We start from the raw sequence: 23,920 nt of genomic DNA, 5'->3' as shown, positions 1-23,920 counted from the left end.
ATGGCAGCTTCCAGCTCTACACACTCAAAACCCAGCGTGAAGCAATTCCACACATGAGAAATGCTCCATGTGGGAATTCACCAGGCAGCACCTTCGCAGAGAAGGCTCTTGTTAAACTCAAGCTGTGAAACACCAAACACAGCATGGAGAAGATCCCATGCAGGCACTATTTACTATGGTGCAGATGCCTCTGCACAACTGCACAGTGTTCACAGCCACTGGCACCCCTGCACCTCCCATCCCTGAGACAGCCCAGGCATGCTCCTGCACAGAAGCATCAGAGCCTCTGGATGACTTTCAAGGGTGCATTTCAAGGAAGCTCCAGGTGCTTCCCTGGGAAATACAGCATATCTGCTGAGCTGTACAGGGATGGGGCTGCCCACAGGCTTATGGCTCTGCCTCAGTCAGGATGACCCACTGCTATTTCCCCCTAAGGTAGGGCCACCAACCCTGTCACCACCATCCCGCAAAGCACTCGCCCTCTGAGCCAACATTTCCTTTCCTATTTCCTTTTTTTTCCTTTTGCCTTTTAAGGATAAACAAACAGAAGAACAGTGAAAGCAATGATGCCTGGTTTTCTGTACATTTGTGCTGATTGACCATTAAACTGGATCACACTGAATGTTCTCTATAATTTCCACATATTTCTTCAAAATTGCCCTTCTACTTCATCACCTCACAACTGTCCTTCCACAGATATTTTGGCTGTCATCTCTGACTTGCTGCATCCCACTGCAGGTGGAATCCGAAGCCAGAGACAAACACACGACTGTCCCAATGCCCATCTTCCTGATCACCCATTTTCAACTGTGCTTGCAGAAAATGAATTAGCTTTGAAGCTTCTCCCCCTTGTAACAAATTTGGCTGAAACAGGGGAGAAGACAAGAGAAAGGGGCAAAATGGGCTCTGTAAGCCCAGCTGGTGCTGGAAACAGGGTGAAGGTGATCAGGTCATCTCACTCTTCCCTGCAGATCTCACAACGTTTGTGATACTGACTTTCTTAGATGAGGGAAGGGAGGTGCAAGGCAGTGTCCTGGGCCAGGGGAATGAAGATAGAGCCATGGTTCATGATGCTCCTCTGAGTCTTGCTTTCCCTCCCAGGCCACAGCTGCACCTAATGGTCTGCTCCTGCTTTAATGTATGACCTCGTGAAAAATTCATGTGGCAACAGCAGCAAAAGGAAGAAAAATTCAAAGGACATCAAAAACAGAGCAAGGCTTATTTATATTTCACTGAACTTTCCCTCGCCTCTACAGGAAGAAAAAGCTAGGAACATAAAGGAATGCAATGGAAGAGAAAGAGTGGAGAAGGAGAAACATCTAGGTTACAGCTTTGAATCAGTCAAAGATTTCTTAAAAGTCAGACTAAATATTTTGAATTCACCAGTCTCTGGAAGCTCAGCAAGCTCTCTGCTGCACTGAGCTCCCACCTCTTACGAGGACAGGAGGACTGGCCTCCAACAAGGATGCTCTGATACACAGGAAGGGCCAAAGTCCCTTCAAAACATATATAAATGTGTGGAAAGATGAAAATATCTGTCTGCTACAGTTCTTCTAGAAAATTGTACAGATTGTTGCTTTTCTTCCTTCTTCCTTTCCACAGAATGGTTTTCTGCATGTCTAACTGCTGGCTTTCTAACCCTACACTCTTGAGCAGGTTTTTTTCTGCCACGTGAGAATCATGATGCACCACAGAAATCAAGCACAAGTCAAATGCTTCTTTTTAGAGAAGAAACAAAGTACTTTTAGGCTAAGTTGTGCTGTCTTGGGCACTCATAATAGCTACAGACTGTCTTTGTCCCTTCGACCCACACCCTGAATGATGGGGAGGAGGAGAAGCTCAACACTTACCTGAACAAGGAGAGTTTATTGGGCTCTCCAAGCAGCAGCTTCTCCAGGACCTCAAGGATGTCATTTGGGATAAAACAATAGAAAGTTCCAAAAGAAGACTGGACATCCCCCCCAAACACATCCTTGGGAGGTGCATCATGTACATTTGCAGGAACTGCCACAGCTCATCCCAGAACATTAGAGAAAGCATCAAGAGCATCTCACAGCTTTCAAACATGAGCCACTTGCCAGAAAATCAAAGCCCCAGCAGACAGCTTTAAATATGCAGTGTTGCTCCTGACAAAACTGATAAATGATCCTACTTCAGCTCCTCCAATGCAATGGCTTAGCAACAGGCACATCCTGATGGGAACCTGAGCTGCACTTTATCACCTGAGCCCTGTCCACAGGACATGCATTCCTTCAAGGGACAAAATCCACATCTGATATTCAATGTGGGGCTGCACCATGGTCAGGTCAATCTCTATCCCTAAAGCTGGCCCTGTTCTCCTTATATTTTGTTGTGGACAGGACCATGGACAAATAACCTCTTTTTTTGGGCTGCTGCCACTGTGGAGTGCCCACAGCAGTGGAGTGCAGGGCTGCAGTCAGCAACTGCCTTGTGAGCTCACTGGGCATGGGAAGGGAAGACAGTCCTCATCCCTGCAGCTCAGCTGCCACATCTCTTGCTTGTCTCCCCACACTGCAGGGGGTTGAAAGAAAAAAAAAAAAAAATCTAATTTTTTGAACTTTCTTTTTAAATGAGCAAATGTGCAAAGCAGCGAAAGGCAACCAGGTGAAAAACAAAGGCACTTGGCTCCAAGCAGAATCTGTCATTGTGAATGAGGTTTAAACCAAACCACAGAGAACCTGTGTGCAGGAACAAAAACTTTCCATTTGCTTTGCTTCAGCAAAGGACAGGAGCACACAAGTTAGAAGCAATGCCTTCTTTTAAACTTATTTCACCAAAAGTGTGTCACAGCGCTTATGAGCAAGGCCCTAAGCTGTCTTAATTTCTGAAAGTTGTTTAAATAATTAAATAATCCAGCCACAGTTCTCTGATCAATCCAACCCCTGTTAAAACGGCTGCAGACCATCTGACAAGAGAATGAAGTTGGATCCTAATGGCAACTCTGTTCATGACTGAGGAAATGCCACATTTCCTACCTGGTCACCTGGCCCCAGACTGGGGATACGGCAGAGAATCACAGAGGAAAAATAAACCATGCTTTTAAGCCTGGCTGGCAGTGGAAAACGCTTGCCTGTGCAGCAATGCCACCTTCCATCAGCATTAAGGTAACTGTACCTAATGTTCAAGCAAAGGGATGTTAAAACCAAAAGGTTTCTCTTGCTGAATAGTGAAATCTTTTCACTCTCTCCCATCTTTACCTTGTGCACATAGCTAAATTTTACTTCCACTACAACAAAAGGCAAATATGTGGGTAGAAACTGAACTCCTTTTCTGCACTGCTGTTCCCACAAGCTCCTCCAAGGTGGTGGCAGCAAGGTGGTGGCAGTGCAGGAATTTTCCATGGCACCTGGACACAGTTCAGTTGCACAAAGCATCATTCAAAACCCTGTGAACTGTGGCTGGAGAAGTGGCAGGGCAGGGGGGAGACAGGGTGAGGATGCTGCTTGTTTTCCCTCATATCCTAAAACATGACTGAGTCTGGGAAAGGCTGTCTAACAACAACCACATTTAAAGGTATGTCTAATTAAAAAACATGGAAAACTTTTTATTTTAGCAGAAAGGAAAAAGCACATCAGAAATATCACTGCTTTGTGCTGCATCTTGCTTTCAGCCAAGGGCTGGAGTAAAGTAAACAGAGGCTGAAAGAGGTCGAACCTCCCAGGCAGTGCAAATGGATCTTTACTTTTCACAGACAAACTTTATTTTAAAAACAAACAAACAAACAAAAAAACCCAAACACTTTAGGGACACTTGGGTAATTTGCCAATAAAATCTTTCTTTATTTTTTCATCTTGCTGCATTGTTTGCTCTGCCCTGTGCTGGCAGAGAGTTCCCAGCACCTGGCCTCATTTGAAAATGAACTGTGGGAAAACCACCAGCATGAGGATAACTGCAAATAAGCACACAAATATATAGCAGTGTTCATTTGCAATGGCTAGGTGATGTTTGAAGAGAGTGGAAACATTTTATTGCTTTACTGCTTAGGAGCTCAGTCTCCACAAACAGCATTCTCTCTGCTACACAGGACAAGCATCAGCAAATTACACCCTTGCAATTTAACACCCACACCCCCCTTGTCTGAACGTGACATTTAATATTACAAAGGTAAAAACTCCTCCTTGCAGCTTTCCCACACCCCTTATTCCTCAGGACCCCTTATTCCTTGAGGACACAGCAGAAGTAACAGAGGAGGTGCACAGCACAGAGCTCACTGGCAAGGACTTGCTGGGCACAAATTGTTCAGTGTCTGGATTCTTTTGGAATCCCATCCCACTTTATCTCACCGTAAGTGGATCTCAGCGACTCTCAACAGAGATGCCATGGTCTGCCCTTGGACACCAGCCAGGCCCTGCTGATCACCACCTTGCAAACACTGCAGGTTGGTTTAAAGCAGAGACGCAACCTGCACCACCCTTTTTTCTGAGCTGAAGAATTTGGCACCCCTTCCAGGACGTGTGACCAACCACACTGTGATGGACCTCAGTGACTGCTCATTCCTGGATATCTTCAGCCATCTCCTCTCATAACCCTCCAAGCCTGTGTGTCCCTGACTTCCCTCAGGATGCAAATGCTGTGTCCCTCTGAGTGTCTTGGATTTTAACACTCGACTCCAACCTGCATGGCTGCCCAGAAGTCATGCTCATGTTCACAGCACAGCAGAAACTAACTGATATTACTTGACAGCATCACAAGCCCCCCCGACCATCTACTCTTTGTCCACAAAGACTGTAGCAATGCAAACACAAGCAGCACAGGGCAGAGCTGTCATCCTGCTCCCCCAGCAGAGACACTGAACTCACATTCATTAAAGTTGCAGTAACATTTTTTCTCCTACAGGTACAAGAATGAGAGGGGAGATACACATTTCACGGTGCAAAAAAGGAACATGCCTAGGGTGATGTTCTTCCTTCCTTACAACTGTTTTCAGCATGCAGCTGCTACAGTAATATCAAAAAGCACATCAGCTAGCACAGCAAAAAACATGTTGCTCTCCTCTGTGATAAAACACTTTAAAACATTGCTTAATTACATGCAGAAGAATAACTGGAAGCAAACCAGGGCAAATAATTCCTGCATGATACTGTATTACTGCATGATGAGACTGTAACAATTAAAAATAACCCCCAAAACTACACAGAAAGAAAGGCAGGTTTTGTGATTTAAGGCAGAGCTTTTAAAACAGCATTTAAGCCAGACCAGCACAGAGCTACAACACTTCTACAGTTTTTGTAAGCTGAATAAATCCCAATTAAAGGGGAGGTATACAGATTGTTATGGCAATAATTTTTGCAGACATAAAAAAATAAAATTGAAAATTTGCATATGTTGGTACAGACATTTCTAATTATAAAAAAAAAATCCCACATAGATGTCTGTTAGAGGATGCCGTGACCATGAGTATTTTTCTACAGGAAAGCAGCAATTGATTATTTTTCTTTCTTTTAAAGATCAGAGAATCACACCTTTCAAAGGTGATCAGCAAACCAAACTGCCTCTGGGACTTCTGACTTCCCCAGCAACACATCCTGTGAAACTGGATGTCAACACATGAATGGAGCCAGAAGCAAACCCAGTGCACATCCCACCTCTGCTCAGCATCCCCCTACAGCACAGTCACTGAGAGACTCTGTAAAAACACAAAGATAAAACAAGAATCAGAAGTTTTGGTGGGCTGAGGGTAGAATGAAAGGGTTTTTAAAAGGCACCAACAGCTGTAGAAAATCCTGGAGAACAGCATCATGAAATTAATCACATGAAAGCTGTCTCTTAACATTAACAGCTCAGCTATGATGTGACCGCTGTGTAGGGATAGAAAAAGTTACTCTGAAAAACACAGGTATTTTTGGGAAAAAAAACCCCACCTTTGTAAGCTTCACCAGAATAGGCTGTGTGGCAGCACCATGCAATAGGCTTATTTCAGAGTACATTGCTAACAGGCTGTTCTTTTGAACTAAAATGTTCTCATTCAAGCTGCTGCTAAGCCAAAGATGTGGGGGAAATGGTTGTACGAACACAAGAGGCCAACCCCTTCCCAGAAAAAGGGAAGATGAACATTGCATGCTGTGTATTTCTATTATAAGTACCAATCTGCAATCACTGGCTTGTACTTTTTTTCCCCTTTTTTTAAGTGCAGGCTTCATTCAGTTACTGAAAACAGGATTAGGCCCCAGCAGCTTTTTTACTTTCTGAAAAAATCTACTTGTGATTAGAAACTGCACTTTACAAACTGGTTCATGCCCTGAAAAAATACTTATATTGTAGCAACAGTCACTTATTCCACCTCATACAGTGGCCTTAATCTCAGTGAAGGCAGGAGATGGTCCTCCAGGAGGGCACACACCAGAGCAGGAGGGAGAACAGTGGAGTACCAAGGTGGGGACAAAATGCAGGTTTCCTTGCTTCCCAGCCACTGCTTTCTCCTCCACAAAAGGGCTGGCAACCCACAGCTTGCACATAAAATGGGATATGTGGGTAACTGTGATTGTTGCAGCTCCCACTGGTCTGGGAAGCTGGTGTAAAATCTGGGAAAAGCTTTTTTCCTTTGTAGTGTGTGCTTGTGTCAGAGGCGCACGAGCATCCATATCCTGATCAATGTGTGACTTGGCTGCTGCCCTGCTCTGGAGTCATGGATGCTCAAGGACAAAAAGGGACCCCAAATCTCAGTGGCACCTGACTGTGCTCTCAAAACCCAGAAGGTGATTGTGGATGCCCTGCTGAGGGCTTGCCCTCTCCTTTGGGAAGGAGGAATACAAACTGAGCTCTTAAGGCACGACGATGCACGAACAACCCATGCAAGATACAGTCAGACATATCAGCAAATGTTCTCAACACTCACAGAGGGGCTGATCCTCTGTCCAACAACCTCCACTGGGGGCTTCCAGGGGCAGCAAGCTCTAAGATAATAGTCATGCACCCTGTCAAAATTATCTCCTTTAATCAGTGGTGCGTTTAGTGTTTACTCCTAGGGTGGGTACTTGCATGTTCAGAAGAGAGAAATAAAGACGAGAGAAACAGAAAAGCTATAAAACGAGAGAAATAGAAAAGCTATAAAAACACTCATTCTAATAAGTTTAATTACTTGTGTGTGCAACTCATTGAGTTCTCATCATTGGACTAAATTAAAGCCACTGGATATAAATAATTTTTCATATTGAGTTTTCATCCAGCATCATGTGGTAGGAGACAAGAGACTCACAGACACAAAGTAAAAATTATCTGTAGACACTACCTTCAGCTCAGTGGGGTAAGCCCTGGATGTATCCATCTTTTCTTTTATGCAGAAAACCCCCTAGTTTATCCTGTTGGAATGTTCAGCTTAACTTCTCTTCAGATACACTTTAAGGAGCAATATTTTTTCTAGGAAAGGGTGTGTATGTTAAAATAAGTATTTGCTTAGAACAGTTTAGTAATAATTTTTTACTGGTTTAGATCAAATATCTTAACAGCAACATCTGGTCCACTTTCTCCTTTATGTCATCTGTCATTCCATAACACTGCCACCTAGACAAGGAACAGCTGTACACATTTCCAGTGTAACTATATATTTTATATATTATCACATTTTTTTTCCTCTTCAGATTTATTGTTACTATAGAGACACTCTAAGTTAAATTCTTCCAAAGCAGAAAGAACATGAGCTGTGACAGAATCAAGACACTTGATTTTTTAACTTTGCTTACGAAACTTAAGTAATAGTGCAGAACTTTTCCTGCTTTAGTACTTCTTACACTACTTGTCTCCCTTCTCAAATTCTTCTGCTTTGAGAACCATGGCACCCCTGCCTTTAGTCAGTCGAGTGTCAACTTTTTCCAAATAAAATTATCAAGGCACTCAAACACTTTTGCTGGTGAATCGCAAAGGGGAAAACAAAATAAAAATCACATGCACATCCTAAGTGTCCCTCTTACAAGGCTGCAAGGTAGAAATGAGCTCTGAATTTCTCAAAAGAAACAAATCCCAAGAACTTTGACTTCTTAGGAAGTGGCCCTAAGGCCCCACATGTCTTGGCTCTAACACATACATGGCACACACCACAGCAGGAAACGGGAAAAGGTGCCCAGACGACCTGGTGGAGGGGAAGGAGAGACTGTTTTGAGGGTAGAAGAAAAGAGAAGAAGCTTCTGTCACCAGCATGTTGTATCTGAAGGAGATAAGCAGTACACACACCTGTGGGAGGTTTGGGCCAACTCCATTTGTCCAATATGGGAAGCAGCCTTTCCATTGGCCTCATTCACCCCAACTGCAGTGCTGAAAGAGTCTATGGAACTCCCCAGAGAGAGGAAGGAGCTCAATAATTAACAGAAAACATTAGTAACCTGTCTGTCTATAGCTGCACAGCTCCCTGTTTGACTCATTCATGATATGTTAGAAAAAGCAGATGGTTTGTGATTTGTACAGCTGATGAATCACTGTACCTCTTTCCTCCCTCCCCAACGGCTTCTCTGTGTATCTTCACATTCCCCAATGAGACGTACGGATTGGAGGATAACACACTACAAGCAGAGCAGCATAATGTCTCATCCCACAGGATGGTTCTACCTGTGGCCCACAAGCACTGCTGCTCTCTCCTGTCCCCATTTCCCAAACCACCTGCCCACACATTGGTGAACTCAACAGCCATCACTTCAATTTGTCTTGACTGACACTGCTTACAAATCTGAACCTCTGGACTACTGGGAAAAGCTTCAGTACTCAGTAATTTTGCCTTTTAAAACATCAGGTCTGGCTCATAAACTGTAACAACCAAAAAATATTCATTTCCTGAATGGAAACTCTTGAGCTACAGTACAGGATGCTATTGAAGGAAGAAGCCCAAAAGGTGGGTTTGGGGTGCAAAGGTGTGTCTTGAAGCCCACCACACTGAATACTCACACAGTGATGAAATGGAAACGTTTCACCTCAACACTTCCATAAGCAGGAATTTAGACACACCACTTTCAAAACAAGAACGCTTCTGGAAACTGCCACACAACATTTCACAGGATCTGAACACCCAGTGACCTCCAAACTCAGCCAGGAGATACCAAACAAACCTGATGTCCAAGGCACTTCAGGGCAGCTCCAATTTTAAGCACACGAAGAGTCAGCTGTTGGCTTAACTCACACAGTTCAGTGACCTGCTCTATTAGGACACTCCTGTGATACAGATGAACTCTGATATTGCTAGGAAAAGCCATCTCCTTTCTTGAACCTGACTCAATTTTTTCATGGCTATAGCCAAATCCCAATCTCCTAGCCAAGACAGAGACAAAAAGCAGCAAGTGGGAAAGTTGGCTGCTGCTGGTTAAGGGGAGTGAGATGCTTGGGAGAATTGCATAGGCAGTGCTTTGCACCAGTCTGATCTCCTTGGCTTCCTGGTGATGATCAGATTTGGTTCAGCTGAGGGGCACTGCTAATATCTTGCTGTAAATAATTTTCACTCACTCTTGTCGCATTTTACATTATCTTTTGTTGTGCTCTACTTGCTTAAAGAGAAGGCTGTTTTAAAAGTGGCCTTGTATCAGACCGTGAAAAACGTAAGTTCCACATTTAGAGGCTTTTCTCCTCTAAAAGCAGAGACATGACTTCCACCCACCACCTAAAACAAGTCTCTTTTTTAGGTCCTTTCCCCTCATGTAAGAGTCTGCCTTAGATGGTTAATGACCTGTGGTGATCAGAAGACCCAATGGTCCAATATGTGGAGGCTTTACAGCTGTTAAGATACCTAACCTCACAGCAGGCTTGTGAGTTAAGGCACTGCTATTATTCCCATTGCTCAAATGGGCAATTAAGGCATGAAGAGAACATGGTAGAGGCTTTGCTAAATGGTCAAGTCAATTTACAGCTTGCAGCCACCAAGACTGGGCATCAGAGTGCAAAAATCGTGCCTTACCTAAGGTCTTCAGCAGGGCTGGAAACTGCATCAAGGTTTTTGGTTACTGCTCCAATCTCCAATGAATTCAGGTTACCCTCTCAGCTCACAAGTGGAAAACATTTAACAGCCCCTGCAAAAGCAGCTGTTACTCTTAGACTAGATCCCAGCAAAAAGCACCAAAGTCACAAAAGCACCGCAACTTTCACCAAGAGGCTCATGGGAGGAAGCAAAAGTCTAAAGATAAAAGGTCTGAACCCTTTTGCCTTCTCTCCAAAATCACGCACTGGGCCAGGTGCACATATACAAAAGAGAAGTTTCTCTACTGAGGTTGCTAAACCTCCCCATCCTTACAGAAAATAAAAGCTACCTTCCTCTGCAGCTGCTGCAAAGCATATCATCAGCAAACCACACCAATTCCTCCTAGTCTTCCTTTGCTTGAGTCCTACAGTTCAAGAACTCTTCCCCTTTCCACTTTTTGCCAAAATTCTGGAAAAAACAAGTATTTCAGGGAGGGTTCCCATGTAAAGATCTTCTTCTGACAATCCCATTTCACATAAAGTCTGTGGGCACCATTGATACACTTGTTCCCTTCTTTCTCTCTGGAGGCCCTGGATGAGTTGACCCACACAATCTTCAGTCAAAAGCATACATTTTTTTCTGCTTGTTGGTGATACAAGCTGAGCATTCTTAGCATGCATCACATTATTCCTTGGTCAGTTCCTCAGTTGGCTCTGAAGTCAAATGCTGAAAAAGTGGTCATCTAAAAGATGCTTAGTTACACTGCTTTATTTCATTTTAATCACATACTGTGCCTGTGCTTGTTGAAGTTGTTTTACTGTATCTGCTATACTTCATCTCTTGCAATTCCCACTCAGATCACCCTACACATAATTTCCCCCTTATTACCTTCAAGTTTTATCTCAGCACTTTGTTTTCAATTTGTAATTATCTCTCCTTCTCTTACTAAGCACCCAGTCCTCACAGATATACAAACCACTTTGTTTTAGTGTAACTCTATAAACTGTGTGACAGAGAACCTACCACATGTTCCACAGAAGAGGCTGAGAGACAATAAATAGCAAGTCCAGCAAGATCCTTTTGAAACATTTGCATGCTTTCCCTTCACTGCAGATTGCATAACACTTTCCTCAGCTTACTGGGCATTTAAGGCATCTAATACAAGACCAAGACACCAACTCCTGTCTGCCATCAGAAACCAGCTGAAGCATCACTGATGTTCCAGATGTCTACACCCTATGAAGTGTGAAATCAAAAGCTGTTTGAAGTTATTCACCAAGTGACACTAATCTAATTTCCTCAGCCGTCCAACAAATATGCTCCCAATCAAATATTTATTTTCCTTAGGAAAAATCACTGCTTATAAATATACTTTTTAATTAAAACCCCCCAAAAGCCAAACGAAACCCCCAGAGTTAGAAAGCCTTTCAAAACTGTGCTTACTTATAGGGAAAGGCCTGTCTTGCCACACAGGAGGCTGAGGTTTCAGGTGGGTATCAACACTTTAAGTGTCCCTACAGTCACACAAACGCCATTTTCCCCCTGGAGATCACGGGATCAAACGAGCTTCCTCTTCCTCCCTGCAGCACCCGTGGCTGCTGCAATTTGTCACAGGGCACAGCCACTGCCCTCTGTGCACAGTAACACTTTTGCTGCCGGGAGAATTTGGCACAGCCACAAAGGACCTTTGTCTGTGCCAGAAGTCGAGCACACAATGCAATCCTTCCCCCTTGCCACACAGAGTTGGGTTTCCGTAGCCGGGTTAGAAACGCTGCTCCAATGGCTGCAACCCACAAACCCCAAATCCCAACATTGTCTCCCTCCCCAGTGTGAGATCCTTCTTTCCAAGTGCTGCAGGTCAGTGGACACGGGGAGCAGTCACAGCTTTTGGGAACCTTCAATTCTGGTGACCTCTACCCAGACTTGCTGCAAGGATGAGTCTGAGTGAGTGCCAGAGCTCTGCCCTCAATCTCTGCACAACTTTTTCCACGTAGATACTACAAGACCACCTGAATATAAGGGTCTCCAATTACCAGGGAAATGCCTGTCTTCAAGAAGCCAGAAACTTGGTAGACTGATCTATCTCATCTAATAACATGTGATTCCTTTGTGCAACATTTCTGTTTGTGTTTCATCTGCCAACCTGTGTGTGCATGTGTGTGTGTGTATATATATATATAAAAATAAAACTTTTAATATATATATGACTATATAAATGTAACTTTTTTCTCAATGCAGAAGCTCTGAATCCAACCTGTCCTACCTTTCCCTCAACTGGCCCTCGAAATGAGTGTCCCTAGGCCAGGACAGGAGCTGCCAGGACCTTGGAGCTCTGGGGAAGGATGCCAATATGGAATGTAGGGGACAGAGAATGAGCATGCCCCAACACTATACTGCTGGAAAAAAGTGTGATTTAGCAGGATGCAAATGTCTCTGCATTTTCATTTCACTCCAGAAATACAAAGAGGAAATGATTATTGAATCATTCACACACTAGTTAATATCCTAATTAAAAAGAACTAGGGATTCCTCTGGAAACATACAGTGAAAGACAGTGAAAAGGATCATTGGAAGTAAGACCTGGTATGTATTAAAAAACAGTAGAAATTGACACAGTTGTAAATACAATGAGATTAGCACAATCCATGCCTCTGGAGACTTTTCCCACAGCACATGATACAAAGGAGGACATGTTTTGTTTCTTCTACTCCTCATTTTAAGCATTGAGGGATACTAATCAAACCAGTTCCTACTTTCATAACTTAAGTTTGATCTGGACCATCCATGGCCTGGATGCTTGGCACAAGACACCCCTGGAACGCCCCTTACAATCCCAAGCCACAAAAGGAACCATGTTTCACATGGAGAACTTTTTACTATATTGAGGAATAAAATGCCAAGGAAAACAACAAGAAGAGAAGAACTGGCTAAACCTCCAAATCATTTATTTCCAACCAGTGGAAGGGGTTTGCCATCAGAACACCTAAGTGTGACAAAGTACTTGGCAGTTGCCTCCTCCCATATGTTTTAATCCCAGCATACTCACTATTCCCAGCCCTGGCTCAGAGCTGGAGTCAGCACAGGCATCAGCCTCTCTGTCTCCCTGGTGCCTGGATTTCCCTTAGGGCTACTTCATAGCTCCTCCAGATGAAGAAACTCTAACAATGATGCTTGAGCAATACTTGAGAAACGCAGAAAAGGAGCAGAAATGCTCCATAAAACAGTTTCTCACTGAAGGGTATTTGTTTAAATCTTTTTTTTAAGAATTTTTTAAAACTTGGTTTCTTCTCTTCCGTTTTCTGGGATGCCAGAACCAGGCCTGCAGCAGTGTGCCCAGGGCTTTTGCTCACCCCCACTGCCTCTAGCAAACCCTCCTCCTTCCTGCTCTCTCCTCAGAGCTGCAAAACAGGCTCCAACCATCCAGTCATCAAAATCCAGTGTGACACTAATATTCAGTATTTGTTTGCCAAAACACATGTGCGCTCCTTCCAAGGGAAGGAACAACAAAAAAATTCCTTAATAACACAATTTCAAGAGACTGATTCTGTGACCAGCTTGCGTTAATTTAGATGGTCACTGGGTTTTAAAACGTTTGTGAAAATTCTTCTCTCGAAAAGAAAACAGCCACCAAACACTCTGCTGTGAACTCTGTGCAACGTGGCAGCTCTTTCCATGGCAACCCACCAGCACCAGGCGTGCTTTCCTCCACAGACTTCTCTGCACAGGAAAGGAGGGCAGGGAAGGAGCCTGCTGCAAAGCTCGGGCTGTCACTGCCATCCTGGCAATCCTGACACTCCTGGGAACCAAATGCACTTCCACAGAGGAGAGGCAGCACTTCCACAGCCTCACTGCTGAAACCTGTCCCAGCTCCCACTGCTAACCAGCTGCTCCAGCATCTGCAGATTGGTTGGTTTGCTTGCTTTGTAAAACCCAATCAATGTATTATGTCTCCTAAACAGCACAAAATATTACCTTTGTGGTCCCCAAATCATTCTTCACACCAGAAGGGAGTGGAATTCAGGCAACTAGGCCAAGCTCTCAGGTGGTCTCCACATGCAACAGCAGGATGCTCACTGAGGGCATCTCCTTCTGGAGGACAGACAGACAGACCTGCCATTGCTGCGGGCAGCCTGGCCAGTGTGGAGGGCAGGCAGGCAGGGCACCCACAAGCTCCCTGATGTTCTGCCAGGACCAGCTAGACACCAGTGAGGCTCTCAGGCTTGTCCCTGCAACTACACATTTTCCTTCTAAACACGCCCCCTGCCCATGCTCTTTGATGAATACTTCAGCAATTCAGCATCCCCACACACTTGGAAGCGAAGATCTTGTCTTTGGCTAGTCCTCAAGCTAGCCATGTAGCCAAACCCTCTTGTGTAACTACGGGCAATCCAAAACTGACCCACAAGCCAGCTCCCCAGGACTTCCTCCTCTCCACTTTGTCTCAGAAACATTCCCTCCCTCTGTTATCACCTGCAAGGATAACACTGTGACAACCCACACCGGAGTGGTCCTGGGTTATTTCTCCTGAAGCTTTATGTGAAAATTTAATTACACAGCGGTTTCTGAAGTTTAGAAAAAACCACTTTCCACAGCAAGAGCTGATTATTTGAAGTCATCTGACCCCAAAATCCAAATAAGAATCAGGAAGGGGACAAACAATAGTGTCATCAGTTAGGCTGGAGATGGCAAGAGATTTGAAACCAGATCTCAGAGGAGCATTCATCAGCCATGACCTCTCATATCTAACCTGGCTTTCAGACCTCTTTCCCAACAAAAGCATTGACAAAACAGACACTTATGTGAAGAGCTTCATTTCCAGCAGATCAGCTGCCTTCTGGCAGGGAAACACTCACCCATGAATATTTCCTGAAGCAATTCCTACCTCAAGACTTTTGTGATATTCAGGGAACTAGGTCAAGACTTACTGCATGCTTCTCATCTGAAAGAGGAGCTCAAGAAAAAAAATAAATATTGAACTACTTTTGTATTTTCTCCCCCAAAGTTCCTCTTCTCTTTATGATTTCTTTGCCTTGTGGAAGTGATCTGCTTCTCCTCCAACACCTTTTGTCTTCTCTACCCTTCACAGACTGAAGGAAGCTTAGGCATAAGAAACCAGACAAATTGTTCACACAGTTCCTGGCTTGTGTGGTCTCTAGAAATGCTCCAGAGAGGCAGTCCCTGCAGAGAAGGGCTTGGAGGGGCATTGGGCTGTACATGACCCAATTCATTCTGTTTCCCTGCTATGTCCTGTTGTGGACTCACAACAGTAAATTAAAGGGTAAGAATCAGAGGGGAGAAAAAAGGAACAAATAAAAAATTCTTAAAATCCCACCCAGCTCATGCAGGTCATGGGTCTCTGTTGCCTTTTTTTGAAAAAAAAAGATCATTTCTAAAGCAAAGTTATCCCATGTGCAGTACTGCAAGAGGAGGAAAGAGAGCCAGGAAGGAGGAAAAGACTGCAGAGCCTTGCAATGGAAAATCCTCACTCGGTCACTGAGCAGTCCTCTTGTAACACTTATTTTAATAAAGTGAATATGATGAAACACAGCCCAATTGTACACAACACTGCTGAGAAATTGGATCCGGCTGCTGAAATCGGCTTTCAGCCCCCTCCTCTCCAAATCCTGGCAGTTTACATCAGTTAATTGCATGCAAACCACCCCCAGACAAGAAGGGACAGGAGAAACGAGACAGGATGGGTCACCCCACATTTGATTCATCTTCAGGGCAGTGTGTAAATCTTTATTGGTCTCTTTTGTCACTCGCCAAGGTTCAAACCTGGCATCTCTGGCTGTTCCCTGATGATGAAAGGTGACACTAACTAAAAGACTTCAAGGGCAACGTTCATGGAACTTGGCCTTAGCTGTTGCATGAGCAAATGGGAAAATAGCCCTAATATGACGTATATGAAAGCAAATTTTAAAAGGGCCTGAATTTTTTTTTTCCTCATCATTTGCTTTTAATTCTGGATCTTATTCTTTTAAGACTGAATTCAAACAAGAATAGACAGATTTTCCTCCTTTTGTGGAATAAATCAGCCCAGCTGCTGAGGTCAGTGTTTTCAGATCAACACATGAAAGCAGAAGATGTGTCTGAGGAAATTCAGTGCTGGCTGATTCATCCTTCAGAAAGGATGAAGAACAACCATCCTGGCACGTCAGGTTTGTTCCTTTGAAGGCGAAACAATTTAGTGTTGGTATCAAGATGGCAGCAACTGAAGGGGAAAAAAACCAAAGGCAACCCTGTCCAGATTGCCCTGAAATATCTTTCCAGGCTTTAGATGCTGAACAATAAAAGAGCCTCCATGGTCCATCAAGTTTGCACTGAACAGAAGTGAGGTGAAATGCATCCTTCCTCATTCACTCCTTGCATGGTGGCTGAGCACTGCTGCTCTTCTCATGTCCCCTGCCACAGACAGGCACTCAGAGACCAAGGCAGCAAAGGAAGAGAACCACAAATTACATGGACCCACTGAAATGTTTCCAGATGGAACCCACACCTCATGTTTCAGAGGAAACAATGCACAGCCTGAAACTTGTGAGAACAAAACTGCATGGCAAGAATTCACCAAAAGCACAGTATGAGAAAAAGAGTGAATAAAAAAAAATGCACTCAGATTTCATTCAGATTTGGAGAAATCAAGAGGGTGCTGGTGGAGAAAAAAAAAAGTCTTTTCTCCTCGGACAGCCCCATTTCAAGATGCAGGTACACATGCACACAATGTGTATCGAGCTATACAGAACCAGCACATGCCATTGCTATTTCCTTGGAGTGTAAATAGCATCAGGAAAGAAACACCTTTCAACCTGGCCCTCTGCTTGCTTTCAGTCCCAAGTGACTCATAAGAGGGGCTGTCTGAAGATGCTCAGTAGCAGGTCAATCTTTCCCAGCAGGTGGGAGAGCTATAAATCAATTGCTTTAAAAGAAAAAAAGAAAAAAAAAAAGGCAAAAAAACCCCAAACCAAAAAACCCCTGAGGCTTGCTGGGAAGAAGTAAAATTGGGGGGAAAAAGAGGTAAGATGAAAAGAACCTGTAATCTCTTTAATGCAGCACTGAACTTCTTGTGAAGAGAAAGCATAGAAATGATAAGAAAAAAAGAGAAAGAAGAAAGCAGCCCATTGACACTAGGTACAGAATTTTTTTTTTTAATGGGCATTAGGTCAGCAGGGCATTTTCCATCTGCCCTGCTTAAAACAGTTCTGATGATACTACATGTGTGATTTTAATACAGCATTTATCCTGGTGGGACTCTAAGTTTGTTTTGTGTGTGTGTATATACATGGATATTTTGATGGGTTTTCCTGAGGGAAAGGGTAATTTGTAGGCAGATGATGAAAACAGCAGGTGTTGGGTTGCACATCTACTGATTTTGGGGTTGCTTAGAAGAGAGAGAGAAATCATCAGCAACAAAGGGCTGCAAGGGCTTGGAGAGGAAGGGAAGAGGAGCATGAAGAAGAAATAATTTTTTCCTCAGCCTCCTGAAGTCCTTCTGAGTTTAGCTTAAAAGGGCAGCCTTGCTGCTGTTGAATCCCACCGGGCAGGAGCCCCTTGTCTTTACCAGCAGAACCCTGATCAGGGACTCCAGGCCATGCCAAATGCACAGGAACTGCAATGACCCTCACTTCTGCCCAGTTTTCAGCCCAACCTCAACTCAGAATCCTGGTCAAGGCAGCAATGATAAAACACTTTTCCTGTATTTTTGTAGATAAAGACATCACAGTCTTCCTCCTTCAAAAAGTCTACATAAAAAGGAAAGATTATGATTCCACATTCTGCTTTTCTTTCAAATTCCATAGTGCTTTTCCAATCTAATTCAATAAGGACCACGCAAACTAACTGGAGCCTGCAAGAGTTCCTAGTTAGCTGCTTGACTAGTGAAAGTTAAAGAAGATTAGTTAGAAGCTGAAGTCAATGTTTAAAACACAGATTAGAGACAGGTTTGGAAGTTAACTCAGAAAGCCATACCCTACAACCTCAGTAATCTCTTAAGTTTAATTACCACACACTTTTAGGAGAGGTTGCCGTAATTAGATTTATACATTCTCTAAAGGTGTAAAAGATCCCTGGAGAACACCACCACTACTGCCAGCACCAGTTCCCTACACACTTAACTACATGCAATGCCTTCTAGTTGCACATATCCTAATTAAACCCAAAACAAGCCCAGACTCCTCTTCTGCCCATTGATATGCAGCAATGGCATTACCCCAAACGGTCACTGTTTCAGGAAACCTGAAAAGCATCTGACAGACTTGAAGAACAAAGCAGAAAACATCCAGATCTCTATGGGGAACCTCCATCATGTGCAGTACAACGTGCTACAATGGAGGGAACAGGGATTCACTTTGCCCTTGGCATGTGAAGCTGGGGTAGGAAAGAGACCCAATGAGAAGCTTCACAAGCTGCTGTAAGAACCACCAAGGAGTTAACAATTTCCAGTGGTTTTACTTGTACAAGGGGCAAGATAGACATGGGGATACATTTTCAAATTTAATTTTACAGTCCCTGAGGATTACATTCCAGGAAATTACTCTCTTATGTGAATATCGTTACTGCGTGACATTTTGGTCACATTATCTCAGACTCTTTTTGGCACATCTGTCAGATGTGATTCACCATATATTTATGACATGCAACACTGGTTCAAATACAATTTGCTAATACAACAAATTAAGAAAATCTTCTTCTTATGCTTCAGGTTACAACTTAACTCAGAAATGCCTTCACACAGTACTCATCCAATTTTAGTATCTCCCATGTAGATTTCTGGAACTTTAAACAAGAAAAGAACACACTACCCCCCCACAAGACAGATAAAACTGCTTTACATAAATTAGAGAAAGAGAAGATACAGCTGGACTGCACTAAATCATCCCAATCCTAATACCTTCTCCAGCATTTTTGAGTTATTCATGCAAAGTCATTTCTCTGTATGTTTCCTAGGCAGGATTTCTATGGCAAGAAGGTTTACACAGATCAACAGTTTTTCTCCAATCACAATGTCACTGCTACAAACCCAAACAAGCCCCACTCCTTGTCCCAAAGAGTTTACACACCATGTCTCTGCTAACGTGGGATTCAGGAGGGCTATTAGATGTAAATTGCTTTGAAGGTAAAAAAAAGAGGTGTTAGATATTGCTGTCTTCACCAGTCAATATACTTCCAAACTCTGCTAACACTACAGTAAAGATAGCAATTTTGAGCAGCAAGCTAAATGTTCTATAATTGGTGGCTCAGGAGCAACAAGCAACACCAAGCATTACTGTCTCTGACAATGACCCCATGCAGGCAAATTTGTTTTAGGGTTCAACTGAACAAATTTCAACTCATGCAGCCAGACAGATTTTGCTCAAACCCTTCAGGCAATGAGCTGAGTGTGTTTGCACCCTTTGCAGAGGGCAAAGAGCAAGTAGCATCCACCAGAATGACACCCAGCCTTGCATAGGGAGAACTCTCCTGGACTTCCAATGAAACGCAGCTCACTTTGGGGATATCACTGCTGTGCTGAAGATGCATAGAGCAATGTGGCACCCAGCCTCTGATGAGGAGGGTCCTGGAGAAGGGGATAAGGAACAGCAGAGGAACACCAGGCACCTCCAGCAACCCACACAGACTGGCAGCATGCATGGATCTAGCCACATTGTCAGCCACCTTTTTGATCAAGTAAAACAAACAAACAAACAAACCAACAAACAAACCACCCCAAAAAAAACCCAAAAAAACAAACCTCACAGGAATACAAAGCCCTCCCACCCCAGCTTTCAATTGCCTGGAGTAAAACCCAGCCTTTGTAAAGCAGACACAACCTAATTTTCCTTTGTGTTCTGTACTCAAATCCCCAACATTATCTGGGTCTGTGCTGCCATCCCAGCTGAGGCTCCCACCAGCAGGAAGAACCAGGGAAAGCCCCAGGACACACAGTGAGATCTTTACAGAATGCCCTAGCCAGCAAACAGGACAGCTGGTTCCTTGGCTCAAGCAGATTTGGGAGTATCTAAAAAGGAAATTGCAGCTAATTACATGAACTCTTTGAACATCTCTGTTTCCTGTGAGGTGACCCAGGGTTGTCCTGGCTTTCAGAGTTCTCAAGGCTGAGTGTTTGAGGAAGAGCAGAGGCATGGAGTGCTGTCAGGCTTAATGCTGCTAGAGTCCTCTGGAAAGCAAACCAACAGCAACCCTAAGGCTGCACAGAAGAGGGCATTTTCTCCTGGAAGGAGACTGCTCCACAGTCATGGAGATGACACAAAATGTGAGCACATTCAGTACACAGCCCAGGAGCCTTCACCTGAGTGGACACTACACCAGGACCAGCTGAGGCTACAAACATACACTGCATGGGGCAAGAGTAGATGCCTTTGAAATCTCATTTCTTGCAAAATTCTGGCATTTGAAATCAATACAAAAGCAGCATGTGTTAAAGGACACATTCAGGCAGCAGCCAGTTTGTGTAACACCACCTTGGTGCTCAAGATGTTGAGAAGGGGCCTTGTAAGGAACAACTTCTGGAAAATTGTAGAATTGTGCTGATGATGCTGCACATTGCTCAGAGCTCATTATGGTGATGTTACCACCACTAAATTTACTGATGTGTTTCAGCAGCCAGGGAAGACGACACAATATTTAAGCCCAGTGCTCCATCCCCCTGGCACATCCCAGAGCACAGAACATAGATTGAGGAGGAGAAGCTACAGTTAACAGACATTTATCTATGACTAGCCTCAGGTAGCTGACAGACATAGCTATGTGTTTGCTAGCAGGCAAGTGATGTGTTGCAGAAGCCAGGTGTCAGAAGCAGGGACTGTGATTTGCAGGGGTCATTCACCAGCTATACCTACCAGTTGCTTTGTTGCCATGGGGTTTTTTGTTTTTTTTTTTTTAGTATTTGCTAAGTGGGAAGCCCCAGCCACTGACACAATAAGCCTCCTCTTACAGACCCAGCACCTTTGGGCAAGGAGAGCATGGATGCACAAGAAGAGGGAGGTGCTAGATGGGAATGAAACCAAGCCTCCATGAGCCCGAAGTAAACTAAAACACTGGAATGACTACATGCCTCTCATAACCCTGGGATGCTACTGAGAGATGCAGCCTTGAAACTCTCCACCCTTAAAAATGAGATTTTTTTTAATGTTTAGTACTTTTGCAACTAGCTTATGAAACCCTCAAGACACCTTCTACTTGTTTTGCTATTTAAATGCTTCCTGGAGTCACTTACCTCCCTACCAAGAGCAGCTAAATCACTGCTTCCTTCCCCTCTGCCACCACTGCAGCTTTTTGGAGGTCACCATCTCCCTTCTCTCCATTTATCCTGTCCCTGAGTGCACAGCTTATTGTGTACCAGATATATCACAACTGCAGAGCACTGCTGGGGCCATCTCAGGGGCTGAGCACAGGGGTTTTTTTCCTGGTTAGCTTCAGGCTTAAAGTACACACTAAGGCTGTTCTCTGCTGGGAAAGGAGATGAGCACAACATCCCCTCATGCTTGCCAACACCACCACCAGGGTGGCATATCATATCACATGCCAGGGGATGCAAACCTGACCCCCAGCCTACCTTGTCTCCTTCCTATGCTCAAAACCACTCTGAGGAATCCCCAAAGGTGATGCAAGTTACAGCAGCCTCTGGAAGTTTTACACTGCTTTTAACACATGGGGTGTACCTCTGATTTGACTGTCACCTTTGGCAGCCAGGGCTAGCACAAGGCTAAATGTATGCATCAGGAGTTTGTCCAAATAACACAATTACTCATCCAGACTCAGCCGGAAAGAGATGCTCAGAGATCCTCATGACACACACAAAATGTGCCCTTCAGATTTTCAGGCAGCAGAGGAAGGTGCTTTTGGATCTTCTCTTACAAAAAAGTGGCAGAGTTTTTATAGTAACAGATCAAAACTTACTGCTGCCACAGACAGCCCTACATGCTATGCCACCGCTGCAGAAATGTCTTTCCTTTTGATAACATGCAACAAAAGAAATGTATTCATAAAGAAGCAACACTTATTAATAAGGGTGTGTTCCCCTCCACCCCACAGGCACATAAGGGCTGCCTCTCACCTACGCACAAGTGCTTTCCCTAGTGCCTTGGGAGTATTTTTAGAGGGCTGATCCTGGCTTATTGAAGTCCTCTGAAATTTCGCTACTGACTCCAGCAGTAGCAAGATCAAAAAAGAAAGCTGCTTCTTCTCTGCACTCCTCCAGTATCAGAGGAATGGCCTGTCCATGGCCACTCAGAGGGCTCTTTTATGGAAGGTTGAACCATTGGAGATGTTGAGGAATACATTCAGTGGAGCTGCAGATTTGAGCTGCAGGTGGAGGAAGCCAGAGGCAAGAGCTGGCACCGACCCCTTTGCACAACAAAGGGCACAGAGGACCCCATTCAGCCAGGTGACCCGATACTCAGAGACACAGCAGGAGCCAAAAACTCAGCAGGAAGAGCCCAGACTTTCATGCACATGGACTTAGGGGATGTAAAAGCCCAAGGATTCCTTTGTTTGAGGTCCCATCTCTGGAGGCACCAGTTCAAACCGTAATTCTGTTATTGCAGCACGATTATTTTAAGAATCCAGATATCTGAGACTCTGCAATGGGAAAGCCTGGGTTGAGCAGGTAAGCAAGCCTGGTCTGACTGTCTGAGTGTAGGGAGGCAAGCAGGACATCCCTCAGCTCACTGGAACCACCCATGGTGAAAGGGCTTTGGTCCCAGCTCAGGTGCTGTGGATACAACTGCCAAAGCAAATCCTGGAAGGTCAGATGGGAAAATTTACCGAATGGGAGAGCAAGGTCATATCAAGATGGGAATCCAATGAATGCTTTATAGGAGAGCTAAAAAAACCCCTCAGTTCCTCTTTGCATTCACATAGTATATAACAGCGAATATATACTCACTAGATACAATTACACATATAAGTAACGTAAAACACATTTTAATCCAATATTAAGAACAAAGATAATAAACGCAAGGCCATTCCCTGTCCTACCAGAGCTTGAGTCTCCTCCTGTAGGAGGTGCTCTTCCTGAGCACTGCATCCCCTCCTCACCCTTCCCTACACACACTCACAGCAGCACCTGAAATGCAGCTGCCCCAAGCACTGTGGGGTTTGATCCATCTGTTGCAAGCCTGGCTGCATTTCAGAGCGTGCTAAACACACTGATAGTCTGGTCTGAGGCACGCAAGCAGAAGAGTGTACTTGGAGAACTGCAGACAGGAAACGTGCCAGATTGTTTATACCTGAGTCATAACTAATGCTGACAATGAAACCCGAGTCAACTCAGAGACCACCACTGTGCTCAGTGCCTATGGGATGCTCTACCCTAATGCCACTAACAGGGAAATTGGGGCTAAGCACAAATCACCCATACAAATATCACAGTTGTTTCATGTGTGAAACTTTTGGTGATGCAAAGCATGCAATACCCCTGCTGCATTTGCTGCATGAACACAGGAGACAGGAGCACATTCTCCAGTACACAAGCAGATTCACAGGTCCAAGTGCTCCTGCTTTCAAGACATCAGGCTCCTGATTGCCAACAGACATCTTCATGAGCAAGCAGCCACTGAGAAAACAACACTACCAAAAACTACTGATGGTAGCAAAAAAAAAAAAAAAAAAAAAAAAAAAAAGGAATGGTCTGGAACAGGTGGAGATGGAAAGCTCCAGGAAAGTTCATTGCAATTTTTGTCACTTCCAATCTCTCTCCTTTCAATTTACTGAACTCTGTTCTATCCTTTGATGTTCTTGTTTATCAGGCAGACATGGAAGTAGCAGTGTACCTTTTAAATCCACTGGCACCGGTGAAGAGGAAAGCTAGCAAAGCCTGGTTTAGCTCTAAGTGGAGGGTTTAAGTGAGTGGAGAAGACCCCATGTTTGGTTACATGGGGATCTGTGACAGATCACAGACTTACAATGCAAGGTGTGTACACGGATCCCAAACCATATAAAAAACCCCAAAACAAAACCCCATGAGCCTTGGGCTTCCTTTTTGGTGAGTCCTTGTTCCTGCAGTATCTCTGAGCACTTGCTTGGGCAAGA

General features: G+C 44.2%; 1 protein-coding gene across 4 annotated transcripts in view; it reads right to left on the bottom strand.

Annotated features, from left to right (window-relative positions):
• Window positions 1-23,920, bottom strand: part of ZHX2 (zinc fingers and homeoboxes 2) — a 74,637-nt gene that overhangs the window by 10,767 nt on the left and 39,950 nt on the right. The gene's annotated exons all lie outside the window — the stretch shown is intronic.

Source organism: Zosterops lateralis (assembly GCF_965231275.1).
Source record: "Zosterops lateralis genome assembly, chromosome: 1".
NCBI lineage: Eukaryota > Metazoa > Chordata > Aves > Passeriformes > Zosteropidae > Zosterops > Zosterops lateralis.
The sequence above is the reverse complement of the archived record's forward strand: the minus strand, read 5'-3'. Positions and strand labels throughout refer to the sequence as shown.